Consider the following 14,013-nt stretch of genomic DNA (forward strand, 5'->3'; position numbering starts at 1 on the left):
GACATGTTTTATGGCTTAATATATGTTCTAGAGAATGATCCATGTGCACTTGAGAAGATGTGTTTTCTGTTGTTGGATGGCGTATTTTATAGATATCTAGTAGGCCTGGTTGTTCTACACTGTTGTTTTAGTCTTCTGGGTTTTTTTCCTGACCTTAAGTTTTCCATTTTATTGTTGATCTTCTGTCTAGTTGTTTTGCCCTTTATTAAAAGTGAACTGTTGAAGTCTCCAAATATTATTGTTGAATTATCTATTTTCCCCTTCAATTCTGTTAATTTTCATTTCATTTATTTTGTGGCTCTTTTGTAAAGTGAATATATGTTTATATTTGCTATGCATTCTTGAGGGATTAAAACTTTTATCATTAGAAAATGCCCTTGTCTCTAGTGGTGACCAAAGGGATTGGGGAGGGTGAGTGGGAAGGGAGAAGGGGATTAAGGGGCACTATAATTCACAATCATAACGTAGATAGGTCATGGAGAAGGCAGTATAGCATGGAGAAGACCAGTAATGACTCTGTAGCATCTTACTACGCTGATAGACAGTGACTGCAATGGGGTGGGGGGGACTTGATAATAAGGGTGAATGTTGAAACCTCAATGTTGTGCATGTGAAACCTTCATAAGATCATATCAATGATACTTAGTAAAATAAATAAATAAAGTAAAAATGTCCTTGTCTCTGTAAGGCTGGAGGCACAGGAGAGAGGAAAGCGAAGACAGTGCAAATGGAACAAAGACAGCACCAAATAGCTCTGTGCCATATAAGGAAAGAATGAACAGCTCTTCCTGGATTCCTTGGACAACCCCAGATGCAGACCCCCTCCATCTGGAAGAAGGAGACCTCTGGCTGTCCATCACCCAACCCTGAGCCAAAAATTCCCTACATACCCCTAGTGGGGCCCACTTCCCCCTCCCTTCCCTGTTCTCTTAAAAACTCCCTGCTTCCCCTCCTGGGCACGACTTCCCCAGCCTGTGTTTCAGACTGGTGAACCTTGCCCAGGATTGTGCTCAAATAAACTGCCTGGCCCTTTGTTACCTCTCATCGCCTGCTTATTTCAGTTAGAATTTATCTTACATTTGATGCCAAAACCTGGGAAGGGGCATGAGCGTGGGGTCCCAACCGGCCATCAGCGGCCCCGCCCCCTCCTTCCCCGACCTGGGACCTCAGCCTGCTCTCCACTGCGTGGACTATTTTCCGGTGAGCCCCTCAGTTTCCCCTGGTCTGTTTCCCTACCTAACTCTGTTTCACCTGGTCCGTCCAAAATCGTAGCTATGTCCAGGTTGGGGCCTCTGGCCCCTGGGCATCTGGCCCATTTGCTGCGGGCATCTGGGATAACTGCCCCTGGCCCTGCGGTGGGGGAGATGTCCCTCACCCAGGCTCCAGGCCGTCTCCCCTGACTTGGCGCGCTTGGGACGCTGGGTGCTCCTCTCAGCGGGATTAGTTGGGAAGTGGCACAGAATGGGGAACCAGCCCTCGAAAGCAGAGGCTCAGACCCCACTGTGGTGTCTCATTTCTAATTTGGCTACTCTATATTTGTCCTGGAAAGTTTGCAAATGGAAGCTAGTCTTCCTTTGCTCTAAGGCCTGGCCTCAGTATCTCTGGGACAATCAATCTCACTGGCCCCCTGAGGGAACTTTCGATTTTGGCCTCCTCACCAACTTGACTAATTATTGCCACTGGAGCAGAAAGTAGGGTGAAATCCCATATGTGCAGCCTTGTGGGACTTTGCACGCCTGCCAAGATCTGTGTGTTAAGTGTACTCCTTCCCAAGTTTTGTTGGCCCAGGCCTCCACCAAGGACTGCCAATCTCTACCGCTCCTATTACTGGGAAGCTCTTCTCTGATGGACTTGGCAGAAGATCTTGGCTACCCCACTTCCCGCTCCTCCAAGCCCACCGCGGGGGCCAGCTCCCTTCCTCACTGTTCATGTCCTCACCCCTCCTCCTCTCTCTCTCTCTCTCTCCACCATCTTGTTCCCCTTCTCTTCCAGTCTCTCCACCATCTCATTCCCCTTCTCTTCCGGGCTCCCCACTTCACTCCAATCCAATAACGGACCTGGCTTCATCACCTGGGTCACTCAGCTAACAGCCAAGGCTCTCAATATCACCTGGAACCTCCATATACCCCATCACCCCCAATCGTTGGGTAAGGTCAAAAGGGCTAACAGTCTCCTAAAAGACCAACTAACTAAGTTGTCTCTGGAGGTAAAGCTCTCATGGCCCAATCACCCATCACTCTCACTCAGCTGCGCATTGCCCCCCGGGGACCAGTTGAACTAAGTGCATTTGAGCTAATGTATGGCAGGCCCTTCTTACTGAACACAGGCCTGCCCACTACCTCTCCTCCTTTAGCCTCCTACCTTCCTTACTTTTCACTGTTGAAACATCTTCTCAGAGAACACGCAGACCAGCTCCTACCCCAACCTATGTCATACAACAACCCAGAAGATGCAGCAATCCTTCAGCCAGGGGACGAGGTACTTCTAAAGGAATCCAGCCTCGATTGCTCCAGCCTCACTGGACAGGATCCTACACTGTAATCCTCACAACCCCCACTGCTGCCAAACTATCAGGACACCCTGTGTAGTACCATATTTCCCGACTAAAGAGAGGCCCTCCCCCCAACGATATTTGGCAAGTGGAACAAGTTAGACCTCTACAGATCCAATTCCGACAGGCTCCTTGTCCTACTCCTCCTCCTACATAGTGAAGTAGCCTCACCTTCTCCTGTCAAGTTCCTTCAACAGCACATAGCAGAAATGTCACACATAAAAGTCAATCAACTGTTGTTGCACAAGTACCCACCCCTCCTGACTGAACCTTAAACCATCAACCAGCCTTAAACACCTCCTCCCATGATGCCCCTTGTCGGCCGGAAGTAGCCAGATCGAGTTGTCACCCATTATGACCAAAAGGCTGGAATGTAAGGCTGGAGGCACTGGAGAGAGGAAAGCAAAGACAGTGCAAACAGAACAAAGACAGCACCACATAGCTTTGTGCCATATAAGGAAAGAACAGACAGCTCTTCCTGGATTCCAGTCCCATGAGGTGCTGACAAACCCTGGATGCAGACCCCCTCCATCTGGAAGGAGGAGACCTCTGGCTGTCCATCACCCGACCCTGAGCCAATAAAAAATTCCCCACATATCCCTGGCGTGGCCCACTTCCCCCTCCCCTCCCTGTGCTTATAAAAACTCCCCACCTATCTGGTTAAGGGCGACTTCTCCAGCCTGTGTTTCAGACTGGTGAACCTCGCCCGGGATTGCGCTCAAATAAACTGCCCGGCCCTTTGTTGCCTCTTGTTGCCTGCTTATTTCAGTTAGAATTTATCTTACAGTCTCTAGTAACAATTTTTGTCTTAAAGTCCATTTTGTCTGTTATTAATTTAGCCATTCCACTCTCTTTTGGTTACTCTTTGTTTGGTGTATCTTTTCCTATCCTTTTGCTTTCAACTTATTTATATTTTTGAATCTAAAGTGTCTCTTGTAGGCATAGTTGGATCATGTTCGGTTTTTTTTTTTTTTAATCCATTCTGCCAATCTCTGTCTTTGACTGGAGCATTTAATGAGTCACTAATAAGATAGAATTTATGTCTGCCATTTTGCTATTTGTCTTCTCTGTGTCTTACATATCTTTTTTTTGTCCATCTATTCCTCCATTATTGTTTTCTTTTGTGTTTAGTGTTAAGTGTGCCATATATATTCTCTTGTAATTTGTTTAGTATATGTTTTTGGATTATTTTATTAGTGGTTGCTTTGGAGACTACATTAACATCTAAACTTATAATAATTTCATTTTTACTAATACTGTCTTCATTTGTATACAGACCCTTTTCTCCTATATATGTCCATTCCCTCCCTTCTCCTTTGTACTATTATTGACATGCATATACACCTTATTGTTTTATGCAGTTATCTTTTAAATCAGATGGGAGGAAAACGTTTCAAAAAAAAGTTACATTTATACTATCTTTTTATTTACCTCTGTAGTTACCTTTACCGGTGATCTTTATTTCTTTATGTGAAAAGAGGGAGATGTGAGTAGGGAAATTAAAATGGCACAGAGCTCATTGTTCTTACCATGATTCAGCCACTTTTCTTCAATGAATCCTTCTTGGATTATTGTAAGCCTGTAATTTATATGTAGCATTCTGAAAAAGATTTTGACAATTTTTGTCTGTGTTCTCATTACTTTATGGAGGAGTGGATTTCCAGAGATCCTTTTTTGGCCATTCCCACTGAAATCACTCCAATGACTCAGTAAAAGTTCTATATTCCCCATATTTTCTGGCAGCTATGTGTGTGTCTATGTGACTAGGTTTTGGCCAATGAGTTATAAGATGTTTGTCTGGCAGCTTCTGGGAAAACCACCCTTAAAAGACAGTTGTCATGTTCCCTTTGCTCCCTTTTTTATTCCTTCCTCCAATTTGCTACATGGAATGTGAATGTAAGGGCTGGAGCTCTGGCAATTAACTTGGATCATGAGTATGATGTCCACACCCTAAGAATGGTGGAGAGCTATAAATAAATGGGTTGCAATGACTTTGGAGTCACCATACAAACATTAGACAGCCATCTCAGATATAATTAGAGAAATGTTAGTAATTGTTAGAAATATTAGAGAAATACTTTTCTGTCTTATTTTGTTATTTTTAATACCCCCCCCAGAATCACAGCTGAAATTAATTATGACTCATGCAGTATTTATCACTAGATTGTACAAATATTAGTGGCTTTTAACTTAAAAATTTTTTTAATATTATCTGCTTTTCCATAGTTAGCATTTATTACTTTTTTAGTCAGAAAGAAGCTATTTATAGGTAAATAAGTATACAGTAATATTAATGTATATATTACAGTGTACACTTATATATTTAATATAGAAATACATATATCAACATAAAATATATGTGTCATATTTATATGTATATTTCCATATATTCATACAAACATATACAAACATACATATATTTCATCATTTTATGTTTTGGAGGGCTAAAAACTATCTTCTGTTATGTGGTCATATATCGGATGGATGCGTTTCCAAAATCACAACTAGTCTATCAAGCAAATGAAGAATTAAAATCCCAAGACTTTGTTTCAATTGCTCTGGTTAGTGGAGGTAAAGATGAGTTAGAGCTGGGGATAGAGACTGCAATGTGCGGGGGATGGGGGTGAATGGAGATGGAGATTGAAGAAAGATATGCTAGTAAAATAAGAATCATTGATACACAACAGCAAGCAAGATTTGAAACACCTCCTGCAACTTCCTTTCTTTGGAGGGAGAAAACCCACAAAGATCCAGTGTTCAGTGTCATGTCACTTCAGTGTCAGCCACTAATATTTGTACAATCTAGTGATAAATACTGCATGAGTCATAATTAATTTCAGCTGTGATTCTGGGGGGGTATTAAAAATAACAAAATAAGATTCATATAATCTTTACCATAGTGTTTGTCCTGTCTTCTCTGACTATTACATAATTACAACCATAGTGTTTGTCCTGTCTTCTCTGACTATTACATAATTACAACCAGGTAAACCAGTTCTCCACCCAGAACCATTATGGAGGAGGCAGCCTGGCATTATCTCAGAGAAGGAAAATTATATGATTCAAGCTAAATGATTGCCACACTTTCCTTTGGGTAAAATATAAGAGAATACAGCTTAGATGCAATTAGAAACAAAAGATCAGAATAAGCACTTCTTTAATCCCTTATGAGAGTAAGAATTTTGAGCTTCTCTCTGGAACTTTCTATCTTGTAACAGAATGGTGAGTCTTCCAAGTTTTCTTTTCCTAGTATTTTGTTTTTATCAGCTATAGATATATAAATTTTAAAAATAATATATTAAAAAGTTCAGAAGCACTTCTCCTCACCCTCCAGTCCTACTCTATAGAAGCAACTGCATTCAATACTTTTGTTTATTCTCCAATTGGTTGCATATTTTTTAATAATATGCTTATTACATTTATATGATTTATCAAATCTGGACATTGTTTAAAGCTTTCTGACTCAATCAGTTTCAGGTCAGAAAAATAAAACCCTTTTCAAAGTATTTAGTAGAGAAGATCTGATACATCTTTAATGGGGTTGGAGCTATAGTTCCCAATTAAGGGTGACTTTTGCCCCCCAAGGGAACATTTGGCAATGTACTGACAATGGCGATATTTTGCTGTCACAATCAGGTGGAGGCTACTGGTAAAGTCTATCCAGGGATGCTGCTAATCACCTTGTAATACATAGGACAACCCATACAACAAAGAATCATCCAGCCTAAAACATCAATAGTGTTGAGGCTGAGAAACCTTGGATTAGAAGACCTGGAAGGATAACCAGGGGAAGAGGAGGCGACCCTAAGATCAATAACTGCAGGAAGACCCTATCACCTCCAGAGCCAGGGGGATCAGTGGGAGAAAGCAGTGTTAACAGAGACCATCCAAGGAAGCACTGACTCGGGTAGGATGGCTTTGGCAAGAGCGGTGAATGTTCAGAGGAAGATGAAGCCATAAAGGAGAAGCAGCTACTACCAGGGATGTCACCCAAGGCAGAGAGAACGGGAAGGAGAAATATCCTGGTTTCTTCTTGACTCCCATCTCCCAATCTCCCAGCACTTCTATTGGCTGAAGCTGGTCATCCAGGCCTCTGAAGCATAGTTTACAGGTGTAGCCTTGTGCAATAGGGGCCCAAGAAGGAAAAGGGAAAGAATGAATTTGAGAGCAAATAGGCAGATACCCAGCATGCCTTCCCATTATGGAAGATACAGATCAAACTCTAAAGGCCACTTCCCTTTCTTTCTATCTCACAAATTTTATTTAAATGTATATTATATTTAGATTATTAGAAATGTAGAAATGTTATTCCTGTTATTAATGTTTTAATCATACTGTAATGAATAATGTTGTTAATTCATGTTGTAACTGTTGTTACTCAGTTATATTTCCTCTCTTGTATAACTCTTTTCTTGGAGCTACCAATAACCTCTTTTTTGTTTGCTTAATTTTCTTTGCCGGGATCACTAATTCTTGCCAGATTTCCTATTAGGTTTATAACTTCTTTAATAATGTTTTTTTCAAGAAATGAATCAGAAGATCATCATTTACGTTGTTTTTTTTCAATGATTGACTTCCTGTAACCTTTTTCTGCTTTAGACTCTGTCCTATGAATATGTTTCCATATCTTTCTTTTAAAGAAATTTTACCTCTTCTTACTCAATTAATTACATTATTTTCCCCAATGAGACAGCCACACAATAAATAATTCCTATCATCCGATTTGTCCCAGAATTAGTGGTAGTCCCAAGATGTTTATGCCAGTCTACAGATGGGAAGTCCTGGACATAGTAAATCAAGTCCGAGTACCTTGCCCTCATCATTGTGGTTGTGCACTGTTAATGCCCTGCCCTGCCCCCCTGTACTGTGCTGGTGCCCCCATCCTAGTTATTGTAAGGTGTTATTGTATGATGCTGTCATCCTTATTTTATAGATTAATGCTAATGGCTCAAGCTTACGCCTTTCTCTGGATAACTGTTCTTGACCAGTGGAAGCCACCTTACCAAGAAACACCTGGGAGGCTGTATTTCTGCTCAGGGGTTTCTGCAGCCTGTGCCCGAGTGATATGGGGATACAAAAGCTGTAGCCCCTGGCCTCACAGGGGACAACTCTGGTGCCATTCACACTCCAGAACTCCCCGTGGGGTCAGGCTGAAGTTAGACTTCTCCTGGAAATCTCATCTGTGTTTAGCCTCTTTCCCTTCTCTGTACTGCTTCCCTTACCTCATCACTAGTTTCTCCTGAAAGCACAACCCCAGTGTGTCTCTTATGAGAATCCATACCTCAGTCTCTGCTTCTGGGAGCCCATCTCAAGACAGTGGTGAACATTAGACCGTTTTTGGCTTCCCAGCATCCATTTTCCCTTCCTAATAGCACCAGAGTTTCTTTTTGGGAACTGATCCCCCACCACCACCACCACTATGAACAGTCTTGATGTGACTATAAATCTAGGGACCTGACCTTCCATCATGGAAGTCAAAAGGGTTTATGGAGGTCGCCTCCATTCGAGCCTTCCTCTGACTTGCTATAGCAGGCTCTGGCATGTGACCTAAATGTAGCCAATTTGACACCGAGGAATACAAATACAGAATGACTTGCTGAAGTTCATTTGTCTCGTCACAGCACCTGCTGGCCTGCTTCTTTCTCTCCACCTTTCTGTGGTTCCTGCCTCTTGCTTCCAAAGCCTTGGCTTTTGCTCATTTACAAGCTACTTGGCTAGCCTGTTGTGAATGTTCCAAATTCTTGCAATAATTTCTCTTTTGTGTAAGGTCTATCATTCAGATTCTTTTGCTTATAACCAAAAGAATCATAAGTGATGCAGTCATCTTACTTTTTTGTCTAAGTACATAGTGAAAAAAGATCTGCGACAAGATCACTAATTCAGAAGGGCAAACATGCAGGGCTTCGGAGCTTTGTGAGTAAAGCCTACCAGGGCAGCTCTCCTTGCTTCACTGAAGAGAGAGGACTTTACAAAGCACTCTTAACTGCGGAAGTTATGCTTTGATTTTATGTGAGCTGCTGAATTAGTTTCTTCTCTTAGAGAGCCAGTATCTGGCTTTCAGCCTCAAAACGTACATCTCAATCTGAAACCTCCTCTCAGTTGGCATTTCTCCTTTTCCTTTTCCTGTAGGTTGCATTTTTTCCCATATCTTTCTTTCTATGCTCATGCAACGAGCTTGAATATAGAACAGTTCAACTGCAGGAAGACAGCTGTACTTCCTGAAAAAAATGTCTTCTGGAGGAAGAGAGTTTTTCTTATGAGTGGAATTTTCCCCCTAGAATTGTTCATTTTTTGGATTGTAGGGAAGGAAATGAGCTCAACAGAAAAACCAAAATAGACATACATGATTCCAAAGGAATCTAAAAGACAACCCTCTGGTCTGAGTTACCAGTCAACTTCTTTCCAAGGATGTTGTCATCCTGATTTTATAGATTAATCAGATGCCTCAATTTCTGACTCAAGAGATCTTGGGATGATAGTGAATTCATCTTTTATGACTTTTAAAAATGATTTTTTAAAAGTATAAGCAGAAAGCTCACTCTTGCTTGGCACACACGTTTCACTATTTTTTTTCTTTTCGCATTTCTTTGTTGTGTGTCTTTAAAGTAAATATGCTTTCATCTGTTTGGGATGTTTTTGTTGGGTCCTGCTGAGAGTGGGGATGGATGGAAGACCACTCTAAATGTTGATTTTCAACTGCTTAAAATTCTGTTGTTATGGTTTTAAGATGTTTTACCCATAGGCTAAAGGAACAAAAGAAAAAGTTGCACGTAAACATCACCTAAAGTAACAGTCATGGGAAACTCAGCCTTGTGCCCAGAAACAAGGTGACTGCACATAGGTGACTATTATCGGAGAAAGAGCTGGACAGAGAAAACACGCACACACATAAGAAGAATGTTTTCATTAATACTTGAAAGAAAAAATATCATTGCAATAACATAGTTATCCATTCAGGTATTTGGGTATAAAAATCTCAGAATAGAGTTTTAGGAAAATTTTCATGCTCTTTTTTTTGTCTGTACATGATCTGTTACTTTTTATTCATTTGTTCATCAGTGAAAGCCTAAATTGTGCAAGGGCCTCTGCTAGTAGTCGAGCATTTACTCCAGTGAAAGAGTCCACAGTCCCAGCCTTCAAGGCATCTAGAGGTGGAGACAGACAAGTCAACAGCTTGACCATCTGTGCCATTATAGTGGCCCACTACCTCAGGCTTTCTGAAGTTATTTTACATATTATTTATAGTGTTAGCATGTTATATTTCATCAGTCAAGAAGATTCTTGGCTTCAAACAATGGAACTAAATAGAAAAGGTATGTAGGAGAAGGATGTGTGGGACTCAAGTCTCTGTGACCAGCCATGGAAAGGGTGCAGCCTAAGGGGCTCCAGGGAATGTGCATAGGGAACCTTGGGAGAAGCCACCCTCCAGAAGAATATAGTCAGCAAGCTGCTGTTGCCTGCAAGGGATGCCCCTCCAGATCATCTCCACTTGCAGGTGTCACTCCAAATTCCAAACTCTAGAAGAGAGCACCCAGTTGATCCAGAATATTCAGGCCCTCTGCCTGTGTTGGGGTTGATTGGGGAGGACATGAGCCCTTTGGTCCACTAGCTGCCACTACTTTCCACCAAGATGATGCATGTGGGGGATTCTCCCAAATAGAGATCAGTTACTAGGAAAGTAAGATTAGATTTAAAGTAAAAATGCCAACTAGCCACTACATATATTATTTACCTTTGAATCTCAAAACCTAGGCATTATCTAGACACAATGAAGACGCTGCTTAATGTTATTAGGGGACAGATTATCTCTGGGAGGTTGGAGGTGAAGTCATCTACCTCAAACCTTTTATTTTATTACAATAAAAGGAAACGCTGATGCCTTAGATGACTGTGACTTTCTACCATCATCTAGCTAGTTCTTCTGGTTCCCTGATCTTCAGACTCTACTGGAACCACACCAGTCTTCTCTGGGTCTCCAGCTTACAAACAGCAAATCACAGGACTTCACAGCTCCCATAATCACGTGAACAAATTCCTTATGATAAATTTCTAATGTAAGAGATAAAAATTTATATATGTATATAATGTGTGTGTGTATATGTATGTGTACATGTATCTCCTATTTCTCTGGAGAACCCTGACTCATACAGCATCCTTGCTTGGCTTGCTCTCCTTCCCTGCCTTGTTTTGTTCACTCTCTTAAAGGCCTCTCTGGGAACATTTGTTTAATAAATGAATCACTTCCACATGAACACACATCTCAGAGTCTGCTCTAGGACACCTGACCTTCTAGGAAAATTTCCCAAAGCCACGCCCCCCCATCTCCAAGACCACCCCTGCCCTCTTATGGGATGTCCCATACCTCCTGATGACCTAGTAACTGCAGTTATTGCTTGGCCCGGTGGTCCATGGGGTCTTCTGGGCCACAGCCAGCATTTGCTCTGAACAGTCAGTGCCTGGGCCATAGCAGTTGTTAAACATCTTGAATATCTTGAACACAGTCATTTTCTCTTCATTTAGGCAAAATTCCTAAACTGCCATTGCTACCATTTCTATCTTAAGAAATCGATATTGAGCAGCGGGAGGTGTAGAATATAGAGTAGTTAAGAAAGGAAATAAATGGAGGAAGGCTGAATAGTGACTTGGGAAAATCAGAGCTGGTGTGTGCCCCGAACCTGTTTAAGTGTTAGGGCTATATAACATAGAAACTAACTAGAATGTATGCTTCATTCACAAAATCTCCTAGTTTCTGGGAGTACTCATGTAGGCGCAGATCTCCTTAGCCATGTTTGAGCCACGTGAGCCTACCATTCTGGCCATGGTTCACAGCCCAAGCTAGGCCTGTCAGGTTCTCTTTCCAGAAACATGCAACTTGAACTGAGGGATGCAGTGTTGGGACTTGTTGGGGCTGAGTTACTATAATGTCATCATCACCCTCAGGGGAAGATCCGTGAACATCTAGTCCTGCCCTACCCATGGCTTGGATGTTTAATTCTTCCAGTAGTAACCTTCCAATAAATTCTCAGTTTTGCTTATATAGGGGCCAAGGGCAGGCCACCCCAAGATATGCCACTGTGACATGTGAGCTGAAAACAATCAAGGCCCAGGACTCAGAAGGACACTTTTGACTTCCCACCACCACCACCACCACCACCGCGCACGCGCGTGCGCGCGCGCACACACACACACACACACACATACACACACACACACACACACACACACATGCACGCACGCACATGCACACACTGTGTAAAAAGAATTTAGATGGAGGACCTGTTCCAGGAGGGAGTCATCACCATGTGTAACTACACTGTCATGTGAACTAGATGTGGTAGACAGGGAGGAGGTGGCTAATCTGTTAAAATTCCTCTCTGCACCCCATTGTTTCTGTGTGGCCCAGAGAACATTTGTTTACCAAACATTTACTCTTTCCTATTACCTTCTACCTTCTGCTTCCCTTTTCCTTTGAGGTCCCCGACCCTCACCCCTTGTCCTTAGTTCGGGATGACATACAGACCTCACTGTCCTCTGGCTGTCTTTGGAATCTATGAGTATGGATTCCCTGTATGTACAGAATGTAATTGCTTTTTTTTCCTCCTGTTAATCTGTCTCATGTTGGTTTGATTCTTAAACCAGCAAGAACCTCAAGGGCTAGAGGGAATTTCTTCCTCCTCAACACTTACGTTGTCTAGAGCAGCTTTCTGTTTCTTATAACCAGAAGACTCTTAAATAATATCCTGTATTAACATCTGGACTGAGTACCGCTTTGTCTTGTTCACAGCCTCCAGCACCTGGCACAGTGACTGGCATGCACTACATACTGATATGTGTATGTGTACATTTGATTTGGGTAAATATAAAGGCTTGAAAATGGGGACATTTCATCAGCATTGCTTGAGTGTGTCTGTCTCTGGAAGAAAACCAAATTTAAATACCTCTACCTTTTGTTCATATTTTTATTTCATGAAGGCTTCCTCCCAACTAATTAGCCTATTTCGTGGCCTATCTTTCTTTCCCAAATGCAAAATATTTGATATGCTAATTATTTTAAATAGCTTTAAGGTAAAAAATCTTAACTTGAACTTCGGAGGTCTCTGAAGTGTGTATCAGATTGGTTAAAACATATTCACAGTTAGTGAAGTAAATAATTTGGCCACCATCTCTGTTTTCTCCAAGTCAGTATTCAGCTTTCCTCCATTTATTTCCTTTCTTAACAAGGCTGTGTTCTACAGCCCCCACTGCTCAATTTTGATCTCTTAAGTTAGAAATTGTAGCAATGGCAGTTTGGGAATTTTGCCTAAATGAAGAGAAAATTACTGTGCTCAAGATACATTCTTTTTTACACTGCTAAAAACAACTAGTCCTACAGGTAAGGAGAAATAAATTTGGGGATGTAAATTAATGATACATGCTGTTGCTATAACTCTTCCCAAGTGTCTGGACAGAGAAAGTTAAAAATTTCTCGTACAGAAATCAGGTTGCTGCCCTCACCACAGAAAACTGGGCCAGCAGACAGGTGTTCTCCAGCACAAAGCAACTGGTTTTGCTGGTGGTGGCTTCTGCTGAATCATCAGTAAAAGTTAGACAACACAAGGGTGTAAAGGCCACAGTCAAAACGGGCAGGAACCCAGGGGCAACAAGCTGGGAAGCTCTAACCTCCTGCTTGTCAGCAGAGCAGGCTGTGGTTATTTTGAAGTAATTTGAAAGTTCAAGCACACAGAATGAGTCCTTTAAGGGATTTACAGGTATTGCTGCTTAATTAGGAAGTAGGAAAGCCAGAGGCTTGGGAACTGAGCGCAGGGATCCAAAGAAAATGATTTTGTATGTGAGTGAAATAGACTTGAATCTATAAGAACTGTAAAATGTTTTCATTTTCTGCCATTTGAGAAGGACCTGTGATAAAGGTATCACGTGAGTAATAGAAAACAGTCTATGAAAGACACCTTAACATCTGAGGGTGCAGCAGCTAATGAGAAAGCTAGAAATTTCTTCATGAAATCTCTTCATGATTCCAAAGCATTACCTCATTTTGCCCTGGGTGACTCAGGAGTATCCGTCAAAGCAGAGAAGCCAGGTGAACACAGGGAACACACCCATTAACACTGCTGTTTATTAACTCTGGACCTGTGAGAACAAAGCTGAGTCCTCACTTAAATATGCAAAGGCTGAAGACAGCAGGCTCCTGCTCAGACCCCCTGATTCTGTCCTTGCAAGAGTGAGATGTGGCACCAATAATGGAGGGCCTAAATGTGTCAGGCACTTTGCTAGGCCATCGTATACAGTGTATCACAAAATCTCCTGGACAATTCAGTGAGGCAGGTATTACCTCCACCCCCTTTTTCACAAAGGAGGAAACTGAGCCTCAGAGAGCTTAGAGGACTTTCCCAGGACCACCCTTTGGGTGCAAAGATTAGAACAGAGCTCTGTTTGTCCCAAAAGCCTAGGCTCTTTGCTGCAAG

This window comes from Manis pentadactyla, chromosome 14 (genome assembly GCF_030020395.1).
Source record: "Manis pentadactyla isolate mManPen7 chromosome 14, mManPen7.hap1, whole genome shotgun sequence".
In the NCBI taxonomy this organism is placed as follows: domain Eukaryota; kingdom Metazoa; phylum Chordata; class Mammalia; order Pholidota; family Manidae; genus Manis; species Manis pentadactyla.